This window comes from Erinaceus europaeus, chromosome 2 (genome assembly GCF_950295315.1).
Source record: "Erinaceus europaeus chromosome 2, mEriEur2.1, whole genome shotgun sequence".
In the NCBI taxonomy this organism is placed as follows: Eukaryota; Metazoa; Chordata; class Mammalia; order Eulipotyphla; family Erinaceidae; genus Erinaceus; species Erinaceus europaeus.
Window position 1 is genome coordinate 154,191,825 of NC_080163.1, and position 23,662 is coordinate 154,215,486.

Sequence of the window (23,662 nt, forward strand, 5' to 3'; positions counted from 1 at the left end):
GGTTCCGTAGCCCCCATGTCCACTTGGTCAATTCCAAATTATATTCCTCCATGAGGATAATTTCTGGAACTATCCGTTCCACCCCGGTTCCATGGCTGCCAGTTCTTAGCAACATCGCCCCGCCAGATATTCGTCGGGATGCGGCATCATCTACATTCATTTCCCATGTCTACGCTCGACCGGACCTGCCAATATATGCAGACATCTTCGCCCACCCTGTCCAACGCTTGACGTCTCATCATCCAATCTGGTCTCCTACGCCTACACTGAACTACTCTGTTCCAGACTCTTGGAAACTTAGTTAGCAGTCAGCTGAGGTAAAGCACAAACACCTCATCACAGACCCCTGCAAGCGTCAACCCGGCTTTGACCTAGCACATTATGACTGGGCCCTACTCAATTGCTATCGAACAGGCCATGGCCAGTGCGCCGCTATGTTCCATCGCTGGGGAGCCAGAGACATCCTGAACTGCCCCTGCGGCTACAGACAGACTATGACCCACATAGTCAACAACTGCCACCTCTCCAGATTCAAAGGAGGTCTCGAAACTTTACATCAGGCTCAACTTGACGCTGTTGACTGGCTACGGAAGAAGGGCAAACGCTAGAAGAAGAAGTTCATATCTGAATTGTCTATTAATTTTCTTTGCATATATTCCTTTCAGTCCTTACATTATTCTTAATACTTTTTGTGATTTGTCTACTAAATATGTTAAAAATTTCCTTCTCTATTGCCATATGATTTTTATTTTTATTTTTTTTTGAAATTTTTAAAAATTTACTTTAAAAAGGAGACATTAAAAAAAACCATAGGATAAGAGGGATACAACTCCACACAATTCCCACCACCAGATCTCCATATCCCATCCCCCCCCCCCCCCGATAGTTTTCCCACTCTTTATCCCTCTGGGAGTATGGACCCAAGGTCATTGTGGGATGCAGACGATGGAAGGTCTGGCTTCTGTAATTGCTTCCCCACTGAACATGGGTGTTGACTAGTTGATCCATACTCCCAGCCTGTCTCTCTCTTTTCCTAGTAGGGTGAGTCTCTGGGGAAGTGGAGCTCCAAGACACATTGGTGGGGTCGTCTGTCCAGGGAAGTCTGCAAGTCTGGTCGGCTTCATGCTGGCATCTAGAACCTGGTGGCTGAAAAGAGAGTTAACATACAAAGCCAAACAAATTGTTGAACAGTTATGGACCTAAAGGCTGGAATTGTGCAGATGAAGTGTTGGAGGGTACTCACTGCAGACTATTGTATACTTTTGCTTTCAGGTATATCTTTTGCCCTATTTTATGGATACATGTGAACATATGCTCTATCTCATGGGACCTGGTCTATATCTAGGTTTTGGGACTTTGTTAGGAAGTGAACCACCTGGAATGGAATTAGAGAATACTATGAAAGGAAAGGCCTCACCGGAGTAATGAGTAATGAAGCTGAAGTGTTGTCATTCTACATCTGAAGTCTCTGGACACAGTCTGAAGTGAAGCATGCTGAGGTGGCACACATTGAGTTGATTAGGTTGGGATCTGTGGATGCAATATTATTTGGTATGAATTGAGAGAAGCATGCAGGAAAGTGTACCCCACCCTAAGGTTCCAGGACTGGGAGAAATATAGGCTCTATAGTGGAAATGTGAGGTTCAAGAAGACAATAGATAGTTATTGTTATAGTCACATTATTTGGTAATTGGGTTAACTTTAAAAAATCTCTTTATTAGGATTTGCTGTATAATACCCAACATCTTGTATATAGCGGTGCCACCGGTTGCTTCTGTTCTCCCTTGTCTAGGCTTTTAAGAGAGTCAACATATCAGAGACTCAGCCTATGTATTAAAAGATTTAGTCTGTGCTTTAAAAAGTTTGAGACATACAATCAATTTTACCCTCTCATATTAATTAGTTATTTATATGACTACAAATTAATAGGAGTTGGATCGACCTTCTCGTGGTGAATCCCGTGAGTACCCATTTATTGGGGAAACTGACGATCCTTCCTAGCCGACTGAATCCACATGGATCCCAGCCAGCAACAAGCAGACATCAGGCTCAACCTGACGCTGTTGACTGGCTATGGAAGAAGGGCAAACGCTAGAAGAAGAATAGGAGTGTACATAAACACCATTCCTACCACCAAAAGACTGTGTCCCATCACACCCCTCACCTCCCCCCCGCCCCCCACCTGCTTGCTGTCCTGGGAAGCCGAATATCCACCCTCACCAAACCCCAGGGTTTTTACTTTGGTGCCCTACTCCAGATTTAGTCAAATTCTGCCTTTAGTTTCCCTTTCTGTTCTTCTTTCTCAACTGTTGATGAGTGGGATCATCCCATACTCATCTTTAGCTTTCTGACTTAGCTCACTTAACAGTTCCTTCTTGCTCCATCCAAGATGGGTCAGAGAAGGTGGGTTCATTGTTCTTAATAGCTGCGTAGTATTCCATTGTATATATATATATACCACAGCTTTCTCAGCCACTCATCTGTTATTGGGCACCTGGGTTGCTTCCAGGTTTTAGCTATTACAAATTGTGCTGCTATGAACATTGGTGTACACATATCTTTTTGATTGGGTGCTATGGAGTCCTTGGGGTATATCCCCAAGAGAGGAATTACTGAGTCATATGGAAGCTCCATGTCTAGCCTTGTGAGAGTTTTCCAGACTGCTCTCCACAGAGGCTGAACAAATCTACATTCCCAGCAGCAGTGCAAGTAGGGTTCCTATGTCCCCACAGCCTCTCCAGCATTTGTTGCTGCTGTCCTTTTTGATGTATTCCATTCTCACAGGAGTGAGGTGGTATCTCAATGTTGTCTTTATTTGCATTTCTCTGACAATCAACTACCTGGAGCAATTTTTCATGTGTTTGTTAGCCTTTTGGATCTCTTCTGTATTGAATGTTCTGTTCATATCCTCTGCCCAATTTTTGGATGGGGTCGTTTGCTTTTTTGTTGTTAAGTTTGCTGAGCTCTTTGTATATGTTGGTTATTAGTCACTTTACATCAGGCTCAACCTGACGCTGTTAACTGGCTACAGAAGAAGGGCAAACGCTAGAAGAAGAAGAAGTCTCTTGTCTGATGTATGGCATGTGAAGATTTTCTCCCATTCTGTGAGGGGTCTCCTTGTTTGTGTGATAGCTTATTTGGCTGTGCAGAAGCTTTTCAATTTGATGTAGTCCCATTGATTTGTTTCTGATTTAGTCTTCTTTGCAATTGGGTTTGTATCATCAAAGATTTCTTTGAGGTTTAGGTGGGAAAGTGTTCCACCAATGTTTTCCTTTAAGTATTTGATAGTTTCTGGTCTAACATCCAGGTCCTTGATCCATTTAGAGTTGATTTTTGTTTCTTGTGAGATAAAGTGGTTCAGTTTCATTCTTCTGCATGTTTCAACCCAGTTTTCCTAGCACCATATATTGAAGAGAGCCTACTTCCTCCATTTAGTACTTTGGGCCCCCTTATCAAACATTAGATGTCCATAGGTGTGCAGGTTTAGTTCTGGGCTTTCAATTCTGGTCCACTGGTTTGTGTGCCTATTTTTGTTTCTGTACGAGGCTATTTTGATGATGATGGCCTTATAATATAATTTGAGGTCTGGGAGTGTGATGCCTTCATTTCTTTTTCTTTTCCTCAAGATTATTTTGGCATTTCTGGGTGTTTTGCAGTTCCAGATAAATGGTTGCAGTTTATGTTCCATTCTCTTAAAGATGGTTTAGGTAGAACTTTGATGGATATTGCATTAAATCTGTATATGGCTCTGTGGAGAATATTCATTTTAATTCTTCCAATCCATGAGCATGGGATGTCTTTCCATTTCTTGGTATCATTTTCTATTTCCTGAATAATGACTCATAGTTTTCAGTATACAAGTCTTTCACTTCTTTGGTTCAGCATTATTGCTAGGTTTTTTATTGACTTAGCTGCAACAGTGAATGGGAGTGATTTCTGGATGTCTTCTTCTTCAGATTTAGTGTTTGCATAAAGAAATGCCACTGATTTTTGTACATTGATTTTGTAGCCTGACACCTTGCTATATTGCCTAATAACTTTCAGTAGTTTTCTGCTGGATTCTTTAGGTTTTTCTATGTATACTATCATATCATCTCAAATAGTGAGAGTTTGACTTCTTTCCTTCCAATCTGTATTTGTTTGATTTCTTTCTCTTGCCTAATTGCTCTGGCAAGGACTTCCAATACTATGTTGAAGAGTAATAGTGATTGATAGTGGACAGCCCTGCCTAGTCCCCGATCTGAGGAAGAATGCTTTCAGCTTCTGTCCATTGAGTATGATGTTGGCTGTAGGTTTGCTATATATGGACTCTACTATCTTGAGGAATTTCCCATCTGTTCCCATTTTTTGTAGAGTTTTATGCATGAATTGGTGTTGAATTTTGTCAAAGGCTTTCTCTGCATCTACTGAGATAATCATTTGGTATTGTTTTTGCTTTTATTGATGTGGTGAATGACATTGATTGACTTACATATGTTGAACCAGCCTTGCAATCCTGGGATAAATCCCACTTGGTCATGATGAACAATCTTTTTGATATACTGCTGTATCTGGTTGGCCAGGATCTTGTTCAATATTTTGGCATCTATGTTCATCAGATATTGGTCTGTAGTTTTCCTTCTTTGTTGTGTTCATATCTGCTTTTGGTATCGGGGTGATGAAGGGAGTATTCCTGCTTCTTCTATTTTGTTGAAGAGCTTTAGAAGAAGTATAGGCATTAACTGAAAGTTTTTTAGAATTCGTTTGTAAAGACATCTGGTCCAGGACTTTTTTGTTGAGAAGATTCTTAATAACTGTTTTGATTTCTTTGACTGTGATTGGTGCATTTAGGTTTTGTAGTTCTTCTTGGTACAGTTTTGGAAGGGTATATATTTCCAGGAATTCTTCCATTTCTTCCAGATTCTCTAGCTTGGTGGCGTATAGTTTTTCATAGAAGTCTTGCATAATTTTCTGGATTTCTGTGGTGTTAGTTGTGTTAGTTTCTCCATCGTTTACAATTCTATTTATTTGGGTCTTCTCCCTTTTTTTTTAGTGAGTCTGGCTAGGGGTTTGTCAATCTTGTTTAATTTCTCAAAGAACCAACATTTGCCTTCATTCATCTTTTGTATGGTTCTCTTATTTTCGGTGTTGTTTATTTCTGCTCTAACTTTAGTCATTTACATCCTTCTGGTTGCTTTAGGGTCCCTTTGTTCTTCTTCCTCTAAGTCCTTAAGCTGTGTAGTAAGGTCGTTTATTTGAGCTTTTTCTTGTTCTCTAATATGTGATGGCTATGAGTTTCCCTCTCAATACTGCTTTAACTGTGTCACAAATATTTTGATAACTTGTGTCTTCATTTTCATTTGTTTCCAGGAACATTTGAATTTCTTGCTTGACTGCTTCTCTGAGCCTGCAGTTCTTAAGCAGTATGTTGTTGAGTTTCCAAATTCTGTGACTTTTAGTAATTTTCTGTTTGTTGTTGAGTGCTATCTTTACTCCACTGTGGTCTGAGAAGATACTTGGGATGATTTCAATGCTCTTGAATTTGTTGATACTGTCTTTGTAGTCTAACATGTGGTCTATCCTTGAGGATGTGCTGTGTGGATTTTAAAATGTGTATTCCAGTTTTTTGGGGTGAAGGACTCTGAAAATGTCCAGAAGGTCTATTGAGTCCATCTCTTCATTTAATTCTCTTGTTTCTTTTTTGATTCTCTGCTTTGTTAATCTGTCTAAGTGTGAGAGTGGGGTATTGAAGTCTCCCACTATTATTTTATTACTATCGATGTATTTTTGTAGTTCTTTCAGTAGGTGTTTGATGTATTTAGATGTGCCCTCATTGGGTGCATAGATGTTAATAATTGTTAAATCTTCTTGGTTGATTGATCCTCTAATCTTTATGTATTGGCCTTGCCTATCTTTTTTTTTTTTTTACTTTATTTAATTTAAAGTCAATGATGTCTGAATTGAGAATGGCTGCTTCTGACTTTTTTAGTGGTCTATTAGCCTGTAGGATAGTTTTCCATCCTTTCACTTTAAGTCTGTGTTTGTCTTGTTGGATCAGGTGGGATTCTTGTAAACAGCATTTGGTTGGGTTGTGTTTTCTGATCCATCCTCCCACTCTGTGCCTTTTAATGGGTGAATTTAATCTATTGACATTTATTGAGATTATGGATTGAATGTAATGTAGTGCCATTATTCAACAATTCTTTATTTGCTCTCATACATGGCAAGTATTATAGTGATGTTCTTGTTTATAAGAGGTCTTTTAGAATCTCTTTCAGGGCAGGCTTGGTGATGGTTTACCTCCTTTAACTGTTTGTCTGAGAAGGTTTTGATCCCTCAATCTAGTTTGAATGAAAGTCTAGCAGGATATATTATCCTTGGGTGAAACCCTTTTTCATTCAGGGCTCCATAGATATCTTGCCATTCTCTTCTCGCTTTTAGAGTTTGAGTGGAGAGGTCTGATAATAGTCTTATGGGTTTCCCCCTGTATGTGACTTTTTATTTTTCTCTTGCAGCCTTTAGGATCCTTTCTTTATCCTTTTTTCTTTTCATTGTAACTATGATGTGTCTTGGTTTCTTCAAGTCTGGGTTTATTCTGTGTGGGACTCTCTGGGCCTCTTGAATCTTATTGTCCTTTATGTTGTTTAGATCTGGGAAGTTTTCTTTCATTATTTCCTCTAGAATATTTACTTGCCCTTCCTCTCTTTCTTCCTCTAGTAGGCCAATTATAGGAATGTTACTTCTTTTGAGATCATCCCATATGTCTTTGTTGCTGTTTTTAGTGTCTCTCAATCTCTTTTTTGAGCTCTTTTACCTCTTTCTGAGTTTTCTCTAGCTCATCCTCTGTCTGGATAATTCTGTTTTCTGCTTCTGTTAATCTGCTTTCCCTTCCCTTACCTTCTTTCTTCAGTTCAGTTATAGTATTAGCTTGTTCTGCTAGTTAGCCTTTTAGCTCAGCTATTTCAGCTTTCATTTCTCTAATTTCTAGAGGTAGCTTGTATTTTCTTTGAGGTTCTCCTCTGTTGTTTCCCTAATTCTGATAGCCCTTTCCTCCATAGTTGTCTTCATTTCTGTGATTATTAGGTTTACTATTGCTTGCATACTTTTCTTATCTATGGTTACTTCTGACTGATTTGGAGTTTCTTCTGGGCTCCTGTCCTGACTCATTGTGGTAGCAGCTTTATTTGCTCTTGATTTAACCTTTTTTTTTTTTTATTGGTGTGGTTTTTATTTTTCTGTTCTGTCATTCTTCAGTTGTTGTGTTTTGAGTACAAGCCATGCTATACTAAAGACCTTTATGACAAGTGCAGTCACCAACCTCAGAAATTACAATAGCAACCGAGGCAAGGATTGATGCAGTTCAACCAATACCATTAGGCAAACAACACATCCAGTCCAAGAAAAAATAGCAACCAAAAGAAAAAGAAAAAGACAGGAAACAAGGGAAAACAAGAATCAACAATTATGCATATCTACTGTCCATTATAAATTCTAGGGATAGAAAGGGGAGAAAAGGAAGTAGAGAAGAAACACACACATAGAGACCATACCAACGATTTCTTCCAAAAATAATTCAGAAGCGAGTATAAGTGAATTCAGAAAACAAAAGAAGGAGGAAGGAAGTAAAGAATAAAAAGGAAATAGTTTTTTTTTCTTTTAATTAGCTAAGAGGATGGACAAAAGGAGAGTGGAGAGAAAAGGTAGAGAGAAACAAGTTCCTCTCACAATGGATAGGACACCCAGTACCTAGCAATGGATAAAACTACAATGGTTAATTTTGGTCAACCTGAAGAAGGTGGATGGGAAAGGAACAAGTGTATATAATAATAGTAGTAATAAAATAAAATAGAGTAGAAAACCCCTAACAGTCAGTCTGTAGCTTGGACTGCTAGATGGCTGCAGGCAGCCTGAGCAAACACAGCCAACTGAAAGAAGTATATATATATATATATATATATATATATATATATATATATATATATATATATATATATATATATATATAATGGAGTCGGGCGGTAGCAGGGGGTTAAGCGCAGGTAGCGCCAAAGCACAAGGACCGGCCTAACAATCCTGGTTCTAGCCCTCAGCTCCCCATCTGCAGAGGAGTAGCTTCACAGGCAGTGAAGCAGGTATGCAGGTGTCTATCTTTCTCTCCGCCTCTGTCTTCCCCTCCTCTCTTCATTTCTCTCTGTCGATCCAACAACGACGACATCAAATAACAACTACAATAATGAAACATCAAGGGCAACAAAAGGGAATAAATAAATAAAAATAAATAAAATTAAAAAAAAACCTGCAGGTAGTCTTTCCCAGGCAGAGATGAGGCTCTGATTGGTCAGGTGTTTTGTCACTCGAATAGAGATCCAGCCACTTAAAAAAAGAGAAGTTAAAGGAAAAGGCTTAGAATGACACCCCTGGTGAGCCAGGAATCTTGTTAAAGAAAATAGCTCAAAGGGGAACCTGCTAGGGGTGGCTGAACTACCCCTGTGGGCTGGTACTGGGGTTGAGGGGTGTGTGAGCTCAGAAATAATCAAAGAATTTTCCTTTGTCCCCCTGACCTCTATTTCTTAGCCCGAGAGCGAGTTATGTATTTTGGTGTCACTCTGACCAGCCCGTGTTCATCCTCAGACAGACAGCCCAATATCCTACCAGATCCAGTGGATTCTGGGTTGCAAGCTGCTGCCTCTTGGAGCTCAAAGCAGCTGTGACTCCAGTCGCCATCTTGGCTCCGCCCCCCTATTTTAAATTTCTTAGGAGCACAGAAATTTTTGTTCATATCATCTAACCATTAATTTCTTCCTTTTTGTTTTTTCTTACTTTTATGCTTAGAAGGGATGTTATTAATTCTTAAAATGCTCGTGGACTGTGAAAATAACACAGTAGTAATGTACCAGACTTGTATATCTGTGACTTCAAGGGTTCCAGATTCAATTCCTGACAGTACCTTATAGCAGAGCTAAAGAGCATTCTGATACTCTGGTGGTGCTTTCTCTCTCTCATTTATCAATAACATTAACAAAATCCTTATTAAACATCATTTTTCATTTCTAGTTTCATTTGGGTTTATTCTTACTTTTCTTTTTGTTATAAAATTTTCCCGAGAAAAAAATGTTTTCTTAAAGCTTTAATGAATTATTTCTTATGTTTATACTTTATTTCCCTTTCTTAATCAGTTTTTTTTTCTAGTTTGGGTTTTGTTTTCATCCAGATTTCTCTCTCTCTTTCTTTTTTTTTTTTTTGCTAAATTATTGAAGCAAATATTTAGCTTACTTATTTTTATCCTTGCTTGTTTAATAATAAAATAATTTATTGCTTTACATTTCTTTTCTGTAAGTGTAGCTTTGGCAGCAGCCCATAAACTTTAACAAAGCATTGTTTTGTTCTCATTTTACTATTTTTGAAATTGACTGTAACTGAAGTTTTTATTTCCCTTTTGACTCAATAACTATTTATGAGAAATTTTTATTTATTTATTATTCAAGTCTCTATTATATTCCTTGTGGCTTTAAGAAATGTTTCCATTTACTTTAGTCCTATTAGGAAATTTGACCTGTAAGCTTTTCTTTTTCATTGAGCTTTTCTTGACAGTGCAGTATATGGAAAGCTTTTTCAAGTATAAATACTTGAAAAGGTATTTACTGGGGACAAAGTTGGATATGCTATATATAAATTGCATTATTGAAGTTTTCTCAGTTTTGTTGGTGCAGTATAGGCATCTGAGGTTTGTTTAATATCTCAGAATTGCCTTGTTCCAATTCCTCCTTGGATTTTTTTAAAAAAAGAAAAATACTTTTGAAGGTTCATAAATGTCTTTTATATCTATCTTCATTGAAGATGTCATTTTTATCATAATAAAATGACACTTTTCAATTTAAAGATCTGACTTATCATTAGCTTCCTTTTCCTATGGATTTATCTCTCCTCCCACCCCCAATGACTTTTAAAATCTCCTTTGTCTCATTTTCTTTAGGCATGATTCATGGAAGTAGAATGTAGTCAAATTTTACTTTTACTCCCATTGTAGGCCACTAAATAGATTTAAAGTCATTCTCATGTACTGGAAGCTGGAGTTAACTGTATCTGAGTTATTTGAAAGGAAAACTATAGCCAGGAGTGTGTATTCAGAAGATCAAGGGATACCCTTAGGACACAGTCCCTTTCAGGCAAAGAATCACTGATGAAAAACTACATATAGACCAACACACGGAGGTTGAGGTTGTATAGCAGAGGTTATACTAAGGACAATATGATAACCTTTTACTAAAGTGTTTCCCTACCCATAGCCCAGCACAGGGCCATGTGTGTTATAGAGGTAGAAAAGTGGAATGGTGGTAGGTGAGAGACAGAGAAGGATTGAAAAAGACAGAGCTAATATCATACATCACGCCCAGTTCCTTGTATTGCAACCCTCCAGCCATATTATCTTAGAACCTCATCATAGTAACTCCAAAGAGAAAAAAGCAAATATCTTATCTTTGCTGTACCTACCAAGTAGCTTGGGCACCTCTAAGAACCTTGGTGCTCTTAAATGTCTTCATTTCCTAGGAGAGGTGACAGTGAACCAACTGGGTCTCGTGGATTCCGAGCAAGGAGTACTAGAGCCCAGGGGATGGAAGCTGACTTCTGGTTGGACATGATAATGAACCCACCAGAGACTTCTCAAAAGAGTTAGAAAAACATGGCAACTTATAGGATACATTGCAGGAACCTGACACCCTGCATTCAGAGACAACAGCAAACTGAAGGGTGGATAATTACCATATCCAGCACCTTATATGCACCCTCATAGGGTGATATACCTGGGGACATGTGCATTTATTTTCAGAATAAACACATGCGTTCTCATTTCTTTCATTTTATTTTGTATTGTCTGTACTAACTGATGTGTTCATTGATCTTTTGCTATAAGCCTCACAGGCATTCTTTTCTTCTTCTCTTTTCCTGTTTTCTTCTCCTGTGATTTGGAAAGTCTACTCTTTTATTTTTAAAAACAATATTTAAGTTTTTGCTGTTCGATTTTAAAGAAGGAACTTTAGTTGGAGTTTGAACCGTTGCTTCCCCAGGGGGTTGAACAAGTCTGGCAAGATTCTGCGAGGTATCTGCTAGAAATCTGTTTTCATGAGAAAGTGAGGAGTTTCATGGAAAAGGGGGGAAAAAAAGACATTTTCTCCACATTTATCATTTTCATCCTCTTTTCTCTAGGGGAAAAGAGAAACACACTTATGAGTTTTAGTAGATTAAGGATGACCACCAGCTTAGACAATTCTTCTATCAGTAGTGTGGTTTATATTCTTTCCTCTTGATCCTCAGTGGCTTCTGTAGAAAAGTAGAAAAGTTAAAAGATTCACTGGACCAGTTTCTGAGCCCTGGCAACTTTCACTACTGATCTTTGGAACACTCATTCCTGGCACCTTAAACATATATGTAAGATGTATGGATACCCTGCCCCACAGGGATAAACTATGAAAAACTCAGAGAGTGAAAGTATTTCCACTGACCCTTCCATCTGTATCACCAAGAACCAGGATAGAAGTGGAGAGAATTCTTGACAGTAGATTCCCCAACCCACAGCTGACTCCATGTGACTCACAGATGAATCATCCAGCTGAAACCTTCCTGAATTTTTTCCTGCAGAATAGTAGGTGATATAATGTGATTTAAAAATAAAACAAATAAACCTCTTAATTGTGTTAATATTTTGTTTCACTGCAATTATAATTTACACTTAGCTTTGGATCTTAGAGTGAATTAACATGATTTTTTTTTAAGCTTAAAAATATTTACTGTTTGGGGCTGGGTGGTGATGTAGCCAGTTGAACACACATATTACAAGGCACAAGGACCCAGGTTCAAACCCCTGGTCCCCATCTTCAGGGAGAAAGCTTTGTGAGTGGTGAAGCAGTATTGCAGGTGTCTGTCTCTCTCCCTCCCCACCACCCTCTTCCTTGTCAATTTCTGGCTATCTCTATCCAATAAATAAATAAATATAATAAAAAACACTCACTTTTCTAGTCTAGTCTGTACGGGCTATATCTAATTACTGTGGACAGCAGTGAAACCCAGAGAGATATGTTTTACTAATAATTCTTTAGATATCTGGGGCTTAAACAACTGCTCTAAAGAAATCTGGTATCAAATTATAAACATCAGAAGGAAGATGCTTTTCCTTTTATTTTCTCCATATTTTCATCTTCCTTGTATTATTTTTTATCTAATTTTTCATTTCCTCAGTATATTGGAGAGTCCTTCTAACTTATCTTCTGTTCCATGACTTGGCATTCATAATGTCAATTCTGCTCTTTAATGTAAGAAATCTGCCTTTCAATTCTGCCATTGTATTTTCAGATTCCTCACAAGTTTTCTTAGCTTCCTTAATCTTCATTTGTATCTCATTCAGATGATCTGACAGTCTTTTTAGGACTTCATGGCTTAGTTTCATGGAAAGCATACCTCAGTGGATAGTTTTGAGCATGTTAAACAGTTCTTTGAAACTATTATTTCTTTCTGTGTATTATGTCTCAAAGTCCTGCTGATTTTTGTGTCTTTCGAACTTCTTTTTCCCATTTGCTCACTAGATTTTGAGAACCCACCATGTTCATTTTGCTTTCTCTTGAGAAAGTTCTCTCTAGTCTCAGGAAGATACTGAATCACAGCCATGTGCTGCATTCACTGGCTTCCTGGTCAGATTCCCTTTCCTACCAGAGCTGAACAACACATTCATGTACATCATGGTCAGGCTATTCTGACCTTGCATCACATCTCCAGGTGACTCCCATCTCCAGTGAATCCAGATGGGGATCTTCTTCTTGCTTCTGAGTTTTTCTGCTGAATATGAATATTTGTGAAATATTTGCTTCCCTTTCCTTACCCCACACTTTTTTTTTTTAAAAAATTGTTTTCCTTGTATAAATTTCTTTTCAAATTTTTATGTCATTTTGTTGGTGGATTAATGGTTTAGAGTACAGTTATTGACATGTAGGTACAATTTCTTATCCCCCCCAGAATAGGTGTCTGCAAAACCCTCTCACCCCCCAAATTAGGTTTTTTTCCACCACCATGTACCAAGGCTCTAACACCTGCTCCACCCACTCTGCTCCCTCTCTTCCCCAAAGTCCTTTGCTCTGGTACAAGATACCAAACCTAGTCCAAGTTTCATTTTGTCTTTTCCCTTCCTTTCCTTTCCTTAAGTTCCGCCTATAAGTGAGATCATCTAGATCCCTATACTTTTTTTTTTTTTTTAACCAGAGCAGTGATCATCTCTGGCTTACAGTGGTATGAGGGACTGAACCTGAGACTTTGGAGCCTCAGGCACAACACAACAGACTGTTTGCATAACCATTATGCTATCTACCTCTGCCCTTTGCCCACATTATTTTTTTAACTATTTATTTATTTATTCCCTTTTGTTGCCCTTGTTGTTTTATTGTTGTAGTTATTGATATCGTCATGGTTGGATAGGACAGAGAGAAATGGAGAGAGGAGGGGAAGACAGAGAGGGGGAGAGAAAGACACCTGCAGACCTGTTTTACCTCCTGTGAAGTGACTCCCCTACAGGTAGGGAGCCAGGAGCTCGAACCTGGATCCTTAAAGCCAGTCCTTGAGCTTTGCACCATGTGCCCTTAACCCACTGCACTACCAGCCCACTCCCCCTTTTCCCACATTCTTAAGAGCTTTATCTCAGCTGTCAGTCAATGACTTCTAGACCTGAGAAAATAAAACTTTTTTCCCCCCTAAGAAAATGAAGCTATTGCCTCTGCAAAGGAAAATTTTTAAAAAATTTATTTTTTATTGGGGGATTAATGTTTTATGGTCACCAGTCAATACAATAGTTTTTATGCATAACATTTCTCAGTTTTCCACATAACAATACTACCCCCACTAGGTCCTTGCAGAGGAGGTTGTATGAAAGTTCTAGGGAAAAGTGACTCCAGACCAGTTCTACTTCTTTCTTATCCCCACCACATCATTATCAAATGGTGAGTGAATCTTTAAGATAGATTAGAACATGTGGATGCTCTTTCTGTTCACTGTTCCAAAGCATATATGCTACACCATTTTTTCCCTCAATTCCAGCATCACTTTATTGAGGCAGTATTGATTTACAGGATTTTTGTTGTCATAAAGGCACACTTCCACATTCTCATAAGACAGGTATCAATACATCTCACCCTCAACCAAACCATCTTATTTCACCATAGAGACTTAGGTCTGCAATCTCCCTTTAGTAACTCTCCTTCTCCCCTTCTGAGTCCCTGAATCTGCTGTGATAGAGTCTATTGAGGATTCATCCTGTATTGCCCTTTGTTTTGTTTCTTAGAGCCCACCTGTGAGTGAGATCATCCAATAATCATTCATCTTCGGCCTTATCTCAAGCAACATGATTTCCTGTAGTTTCTTTCATATTGGCCTGTACTCTTCCCCCTGCCTTGAAAGCCTTTCTCTCTCATACCTATGGCATTGTATCTTTGGAAAAACCTTTCCAACCTCATTTAAATAGCGACTTTTCTTCAACAGGGCTAGAATTCCACACCATTCCCACTGCCAGAGTTCTGAATCCCCAATCCCTCCATTGCAAACCACCACAGTTCTCCCAATGTTGTGGACATGGGTTAACCATCATCTCTACAACTATCTGTCTACATCTGTGCATAATTTCCTCCCTTTTTCTTCCAGGTCCAGGCCTCTCTTCCCCTCTAAGCCACTCATGACCCTATTACTACACCCACATGTTCCTCCCTTTTTCCTCTTCTGTCCCCAGGTCCTGATGGAGTTGGAGTTCAGAGCCCTCTTATCCTCACCCTCCTATCACTTCTCCTCCACTGGGAGAATGGATCAAAGTTGTTTTGCGGGTGCAGAAGGTAGGAGTTATGGTTTCTGTAATTTGTTCTCCACTGTATTTGGGCATTGGTAGGTCAATTCATACCCCAGCCTGTTTCTATCTTTCCATAGTCAGGTAGAGCTCTGAAGAGGTATAGTTCCAGGACACATTGTTAAGATCATCTGTCCAGAGAAGCCAGGATATAATCATGGTAGTGTCTGCAATTTGGTATCTGGAGGGTGGAAGGATATAAAGTGAGACAAAATTGTTAAAGAGCAGGAACCAAAATGTAGGAACAGAGCCGATGACATTAGGAATTAGAGATCTTAGGGTGGAAGAAAGCTAGGAAGTCCATTTTAGGCATGTTTCTAGGGGCCCATAACTATGGTAGTTTTTGCTTGAAAATTGGATTAGGGCAGAGAATAGCTCCCATTGTTGAAAAACCTCTGTGAATAAAATTAACTATTTATTAGCTATCTATGTATATATGTTTATTTATATTTAGCACTAAAGCCTGTGTAACCTTTGGCAAGGGGCAGCCTTGGTACAGAACTGGATACAGAGTGGTTCAGTAACACAAATGTTTGTCAGAGGGGTTAGTGTTGGCCTGACTGGTTCTTGCAACCCAGTTGTCTCCTGAGGCCACTTACCTCCTTACTGTCAAGCGTTACAGATCTCATGTCCTAAAGATGAAGTCTTTGATCTTCTGTTGGTAGTCTGCTGATGCCGATGGTGGTCTGAGTGACACTAGCTCCTCAGATGTGGGGGTGCCATCTCTTCTTTTGGATAACTTCTTAAGAGGTAACTTGTTCATCATTATCAGTTGTGTGTGGGGGTGGAGGAGAAGTCTAGTGAATCCTGAAAAGCATCTTTTTTTGCAGAGGCTAAGACAGAATTTGCAGAGGCTAAGTAAGGCTGGTATCACTCACTGGTCATATTTCTTTCCCAGGCTCTTCATCTATAATGTGGACAACATTAGTATTTTCTTCTCACGTTGCTATAAGATTAGATGAGTTACTACCCCTGAAGCAGTGAGTCCAGTGATGACCTATCTTAAGCACTATGCTAAGTACTATCATTGTTAATTTCATTAGTTAAGATAGATTGTTGTCATTTGCCAGTGTTAAGAAGGACTCTGAGGCCTAGCTTGCACTCAGCTAGAAAAGAATATGTTACCTACCACACAGCAAGAAGAAGTGGTATCTGCTTTTTCAAATATTTGCTGACTTTGCTTAGGCACTAGGAAATGGCAAGATTTATATGTTACTGTGAGGGGTATGGTGTGGATCTAAGCAATTTCTGAGTTTAGTTATGGGAGTTTCTAGCCCCTTATAGCAAAAATGACTGAGTGGGGGCTGAACGATGGCTCTCTCAGTGGGACACACATGTTAACCATGTATGAGAACTTGGGTTCAAGTACCTGGTCCCTACTTGCAGGAAAGCGTCACAAGTGGTAGAATAATTCTGCAGGTGTTTTTCTTCTTTTTCTCCATCTCTCTCTCTGTTTCTCTCTCTCTCTTCTATAAAAACGTGGAAAAGAGGAAGTTGGGTAGTAGTACAGCGGGTTAAGCGCAGGTGGCACCAAATGCAAGGACTGGCATTAAGGATACCAGTTTGAGCCCCTGGCTCACCACCTGCAGGGGAGTCGCTTCATAAGCAATGAAGCAGGTCTGAAGGTGTCTATCTTTCTCTCCCCCTCTCTGTCTTCCCCTCCTCTCTCCATTTCTCTCTGTTCTATCCAACAACAATGACATCAATAATAACTACAACAATAAAACAACAAGGGCAACAAAAGGGAATAAATAAATAATAAAAAAATATGGAATAAGAAAAATATGGAGGGACAGTGGAGTGGCTGTACATGTACTGAGACCCTGCAATAACCCTGGTGGTAGAAAAAAAAAAGAAGACAAAATTTGAAAGCTTGTGAGCAAATATATTGCACACGTACCATGCATGCATGCCATACACAATAGGAATATATATATATATATATATATATATATATATATATATATATATATATCCTTTACATTGTGGCCCATCTCCCCCACCCTCCTCCCTACTTCTAGGCCCTTTGCCAACTTTCTTTGTGGTGAAGTAAGGGGTTAACTGTCTAGAGAGGCTCCTGGGCCCATTTTGCAAATGAGCATTTCCATGTTAATAGGACATTTAAGGGGAAATGCTCTCTGCCAATTGATTGTATAAATATTTTATTTGGAGTAAGTGGCAGCTAGGAAGGTCTCTGGAAGACATTCTCTGAGAGAAGTGCAAAGGATAAAATCAGGGTTGTATTGTGGGAGAAATAAGACACAATGGGGAGTTACAAACTCTTGGTCCAAGGTGTAAAAAATGGTCCCTTTGCTTCTGTGCAGCCTGGAGCCGGGGCCGATGAAATCCATAATGGAATGAGTAAGTTTGGGCCGCATAAATTTGTCTCTCTACCCTAGGAATCCTGCCCGCTGCCCAGCTAGATTAATGGCCAGGAGCCTCGCACATAATGAAGTGCGCTAGCCTGGCACCCGCTCATGAATTTATTATGGTGTCCACAATTGGGCTGGATGGCGGAGACATCTTTATAAATCCTGCATTTAGCGCTGCTGAGATGAGCACTTCACTCCTAATGGAGAGCCTGATTTATCACCAGGGGCTCTGCTCCTCAGCCAGGCCCCTCCCAGGCACTTCTCGAAGGAAATACAGGTCATCTTGCTGATGGAAATGAAATGTGAAGGTAATTAGAGAATGCCAAATGGAGATGGGAAAGGGGACACTATGGACATTTTAAATATGTTGGTCATCTTTTTCCTTGGAGCAATTATATCAGGCTGATTTATTTTTACAGTTTATAATCACTTAACTACCTGTGGCTGATTCCCCCCCCCCCCCTTTAACCTCTAGCTTTGGAACAAGAGGCAGGCTTTTGATTTCTCTTTCTGCAGATGGTAGAAGGGGACTTTATTTTGGATGTCACAGGCTGCAGGAGCCTTTGCTGTTTTACCAGACACAGCAAGCTGGCTGCTGGAGGGTCTCTCCAGGTATATGTAAGAATATCTGCTTTGTCCAAAAGGTCACAGGTGCTGGCCTGCAGCAAGTGGGAGGACAGAATGATTACGAAGGGTTACAGACTCCTGCCCTAAGTCTGCCACTCTAGAAAAATGGCTCTGGAGGTCACATTTCACTTCTCTCTGCCTCAGTATTTCCACCCACAAAAATGGATATAATAAGAGTAACTCCCTAAGGTCACTGTGATGTTGTCTGGGAAAATGTGTGTTTCCTGCAATGTTTTTCATTATTTGATTTTTAAAACAATTATCTTTATTTATTTATTGGGTAAAGAATGCCAGCAATCAAGAGGGAAGGGGGAGATAGAGAGGGAAAGAGAAAGAGAAACACCAGCAGCACTGCTTCACCACAAAGCTTCCTCCCCTGCAAGTGGGGACTGGGGACTTGAACCCAGTTTCTTGCGCATTGCAACAAGTGTGCTCAATCAGGTGTGCCACCTCCTGACCCCTCATTATTTGATTTTCCATGATTTTTTTTATTAAATGAATGCTTACATATTTGTTGCTCAGGATTACAATGAAGCTTAATAAATAATATATGTAAAGAACAATGCTCCTGACCAAAAGTTTGGTGCTGGGTATATGAAAGCTTACATAACACATGAAGTTGTGCTTTAAAAAAATATTAGTGATTTAATAATGATTTACAAGATTATAAGATTATAGGGGTGTAGTTTACACTGAAACCACCACTGTAGTTTTCACAAAGACTTAGAGACAGTTTGGCTCCATATTTCTTGTTTTCTTTTTTCTTTCTTTCTTCCTTCCTTACCTCCTTCCTTTCTCCCCTATTTTTGGTTTTGCAATTTCATGTGTGTTTCAATTCCTTATTTCCACACATGAGCAAAACCATCTAGTAGTTGTCCTTCACCTCCTTCACTACATCACTAAGTATAATCACTTCGAACTATCCATTCTGTCCCAAAGGACACAATATCATCTTTTTTTTTAATCACAAGGTAGTAGTCCACTGGATATATGGCCCATAACTTCTTCATCCTTGTATGTTTTAACCGCCCAGAAATGTTCAGAGCACTAACTCTCCAGAGACACCGTGCCATATTTCATTTGAGAACTATGTTCTGGACTATGTAACTATAGACATAAGGCTTTTCCTTCCTACCATATCATCTGCCCCTAGTGGGGCAGGGCTCCAGGGAAGTGGGGCTCCAGGACACATTGGTGGGGTCATCTGCTCTTTTTAACCAGACTCTCATTGCTGGGACCTGGCACCATGCCTGCATGACTCTATCACTTCCAGTGGTTATTTTTCTTTTTATCTAGATAGAGGATGAGTAACAGAGAGATAAGGGGGGCTGGGCAGTGGTGGACCTGGTTGAGCACACATTACCATGTGTAAGGACTCTGGTTCAAGTCCCCAGTGCCCACCTGCAGGGTAGGGAGGAGAGCTTCACATCAGTGAATCAGGTCTGCAGATGTCTTTGTCTCTCTCCCTCTCTACCTCCCCTCCCTTCTCAATTTCTTTCTGTTCTATCAAATAAAATAAAAAGAAAATAAGAGAAGAGAAAAGAAAAGAGAAGAGAAGAAAATAAATTGAAAAAAAAAGAGAAAAGGAAAAAAATGGCCACCAGGAGTGGTGAGACTAAATGATAACCCTGGTGGCAATAAAAAGAAAGAAAGGAAGAAAGAAAGAAAGAAAGAAAGAAAGAAAGAAAGAAAGAAAGAAAGAAAGATATTGAGAGACAGACAGAGGGAGGGAGGGAGGGAGGGAGAGAGAGAGAGAGAGAGAGAGAGAGGAAGAGAGAGAGAAATGGAGACACATCACTCCACTACTCAGGAAGTTTCCCTCCTGGAGGTACTGAAAGCTTGGGCCTGGGTCCTCTAGTATAGTAAAAGTGTGTACTATATAAGGTGGGTTGTCTCTAGCTTCCATGAAGCTAGATATTTTCTTTCTTTTTTTTTAAGGAGATGACATTTATTGGGAGAAAGTAAGAACAAAAAAGAGAAGGAACTACAAGCCACACTGGCATGTAAGCCAGAGAGAGAGAGAGAGAGAGAGAGAGAGAGAGAAATGGAGACACATCACTCCACTACTCAGGAAGTTTCCCTCCTGGAGGTACTGAAGGCTTGGGCCTGGGTCCTCTAGTATAGTAAAAGTGTGTACTATATAAGGTGGGTTGTCTCTAGCTTCCATGAAGCTAGATATTTTCTTTCTTTTTTTTTAAGGAGATGACATTTATTGGGAGAAAGTAAGAACAAAAAAGAGAAGGAACTACAAGCCACACTGGCATGTAAGCCAGAGAGAGAGAGAGAGAGAAATGGAGACACATCACTCCACTACTCAGGAAGTTTCCCTCCTGGAGGTACTGAAGGCTTGGGCCTGGGTCCTCTAGTATAGTAAAAGTGTGTACTATATAAGGTGGGTTGTCTCTAGCTTCCATGAAGCTAGATATTTTCTTTCTTTCTTTTTTTTAAGGAGATGACATTTATTGGGAGAAAGTAAGAACAAAAAAGAGAAGGAACTACAAGCCACACTGGCATGTAAGCCCGAGAGAGAGAGAGAGAGAGAGAGAGAGAGAGAGAGAGAGGAGAGAGGAGAGAGGGAGAGGAGGGCCCCAGCCTCCCAGTCTTCCTAGATTTCTACTCCCTCTTTTATTACTGATTTAATAATAATCAACAAGATTATAGGATAAGAGGGGTACAATGCCACACAATTCCTACCACCAGAGGTCCATATCCCATCCCCTCCACTGGAAGTTTCCATATTCTTTATCCCTCTGGGAGTATGGTCCAAAGATCTTTATTTGGTGCAGAAGGTAGGAGGTTTGGCTTCTGTAATTGCTTCTCCACTGTACATGACCATTGACTGGTCAATCCATATCCCTTCAGCCTGTTTCTATCTTTCCCAGCTGGGGTAGGGGTCTGTGGAGGTGGGGCTCCAGGATACTTTGGTGAAGTCATCTGTCCACAGAAGTCAGGCTGACATCACAGTAGTGCCTGCAACTTGGTGGCTGAAAAGTATTAAGATATAAAGCAGAACAAACTGTTTAATAATAAGGAACCTAAAAATAAGAATATGAAGCTAGACATTTTCTATAAACATGTCTTTAAGACCACTAATGCTTTTTTATTTTTTGCTATGTGTAATCTGTTAAATTCATTTTTCTTTTTTGGTGGAATTAGGATCTTATATATATGTGTGATTTCACTGCTCCTGGGCCACATCTTATTTTACCCATTCAAATAGTGAGGTAGACAGGGGAGAAGGGAGAGACCCCTATGTGGTACCTGGGCTGAAACCTGGATCACATGCAGGATACTGCAAGCAACCTACCTGATGAGCTATCTCTCTGAGCCCCAAACCCATTTTCCAATGATTAATGTCAGCTATGGCATTTAACTGAATTTTCCTTTGATTGTAATTTTAGTTTTTATTTGATTTATTTTAAATATTAGTTCTAGCTATCTGCTTAAAATTAAAATTATGACCCAATTCCATTTTCTTTAACACAAGAATCACAATCATTTAAAAGTTCTTCTCTGATGACTCCAAATACATGGATTACTATCTGTGAGTCTGTTCTGTAGTTTCTGATTCCTTTGTTCTTACCTCTTGATATTTCCAGTATTAAAACAATATTTATTTATTCCCTTTTGTTGCCCTTGTTGTTTTATTGTTGTTGTCATTATTGGATAGGACAGAGAGAAATAGAGAGAGGAGGGGAAGACAGATAGGGGGAGAGAAAGACACCTGCAGACCTGCTTCACCGCTTGTGAAGCGACTCCCCTGCAGGTGAGGAGCCAGGGCTCGAACTGGGATCCTTACACCAGTCCTTGTACTTTGCTCCAATTTCCAGTACTTTTTAATTACATATTTGATACTGTGTATAAGACATAATAGAAGCTCTGGCTGTTGATTTTTGTCTTTCAGAGGGTTTAGCTTCTGGCAGGCAGCTTAATCTAATCAGTTACTGAGATGGCTTGAGGTTGGGTCCTGGCCTATTCATCCCTGTCACTTAAGTGACTCACAAAGGAATGTATTAGGAAGGTCAGGTTTACCTCAATGACTTTCTCTTTTCCTTGGTGTTCCTCCTCTTCAAGTCTTTACTGTTTGGCATGTCTCTGGAGCTTTTAAGCAGATCTAAAACAAAAATGTTTTTCTCATTATTCTCATGGAAGGGTGACCTGTCCCAAATTTATAGGCAGAGAAGAGTGTCTGGTGTATTTTAAATGTGATTTCACACCTTTCTTTTCATATTTTGGTGCCTTTACTTCATACTCTGGTCTATTACCATAGTCTTTTTATAGGTTTTGTATATTCTGCTTACCTTCTGAGTGAAACTGATAATTATCATAACAGTAACAATGGCTAGTGTTTATTTCATGCTTATTCTACACCAGAAACTGCTCTGTAACTGCCTTCAATGATCACAAGTCTCATTTTATAACCGGAGCACTGAGGTACAGACACCATGGCAGCAAGGCTCCAAGGGTGCCCAGCTTTCTGGCTTCATGTCTACCTGAATCCCCTCTCACATTTTTCCTGGCTTGATCTGTGTGACTTTTAATGGATAACAGAGGAGTTGGTGTGTCACTGCTCAGACTTTACTCTGAAGGCACCACTTTTCCTGTTCTGTCTTTCTCTCAGATACCACTTGTTCTTACTCAGACCCTTTGCTCTCAGAGAGCCTACTTGCCATGTCAAAAGTTCAATATATATATATATATATATATATATATATATATATATATATATATATATATATATATATATATATATATATATTAGAGTCTCCCATGGCAAGGGCATGGATGAGATCTTTTTGCTAATAGCATAGGGGCTGACCATATACATGGGTTGCACAAATGGCAAAGCAGGCAGCCTTCCAGGTGAACTTTCTTGATACCCAAGAACAGCCTTAGAAGAAAGCAAACTTCAGGCACCTAGCAGATTTTCTAGAAATGGGTTCTCTGCTTCTTTTAGAATTCTGCCACCTTGCACTCAGTAATTAGAGATTACCACTGGTCCCTTCAAATGAGAGAATTTTGTAAAGCTCTGACTTCCAACCAATATAATCCAGAAATTAAAACAGACAAACAAACAAATAAACCCCATGGTGTATTGCACCCAAGTAAAAGACTGGGGTGTGTTTGTTCAGAGAGGGTTCATGATGACAGAGGAGGATCTACTGGGGGCCGTATTATTCTGGAAAACTGGGAAATGTTAAGCATGTACAAACTATTGTATTTACTGTAGAATGTAAACCATTAGTCCCCTAATAAATTAAAAAAAAAAAAAACCCAAACTTCCAATTTCAGAAATGGCAAAACTAAGGCCAAATGAACACAGAAGGCAGGGACTGGCATTCAAAGCATCCCTTGATTGATAAATTCTACCCATTCTCTCAAGCTCTCTCTCTCTCTCTCTCAAGTTCCCTCTCTCTCTCTCTCTCTCCTCTCTCTCTCTCTCTCTCACACACACACACACACACACACACACACACACTTCCCACCTTTCCCTGACCCCAGGAGTCTGCACAGATTGGGGCTCACACAAAATCAAGACAAGTAGGGAGGCTCTGTTCCATTGACTAATCAAATACACATAAAAGCTCTTTCTGAACTATAATTACGTTTGTTCACTCCTCAGGTTGATTTATTTTTTATTTTAATTGTCAGCCCTGCTCCACCATGATGCTAATAGAAATGTTATTGCAGCCAATATGCACTAAAATGATGTCTAAAGATTATTAATGAGAGCAATAAGAAGGTGTCTTCATAATAAGTCAGCATTAACGGAGTAATTCATTTTACCTGATGTAATTGGATTGTAGCGTTT

General features: G+C 39.5%; 1 protein-coding gene across 1 annotated transcript in view; it reads left to right on the top strand.

Moving 5' to 3' along the window:
* CES1 (carboxylesterase 1) overlaps window positions 1-19,269 on the top strand; it is a 561,489-nt gene extending 542,220 nt beyond the window's left edge. The window contains exon 15 of the mRNA XM_060185531.1: window positions 19,258-19,269. The gene's annotated coding sequence lies outside the window, so the exon portion shown is untranslated. The remainder of the gene's footprint in view (window positions 1-19,257) is intronic.
* Window positions 19,270-23,662: the final 4,393 nt, after the last annotated feature.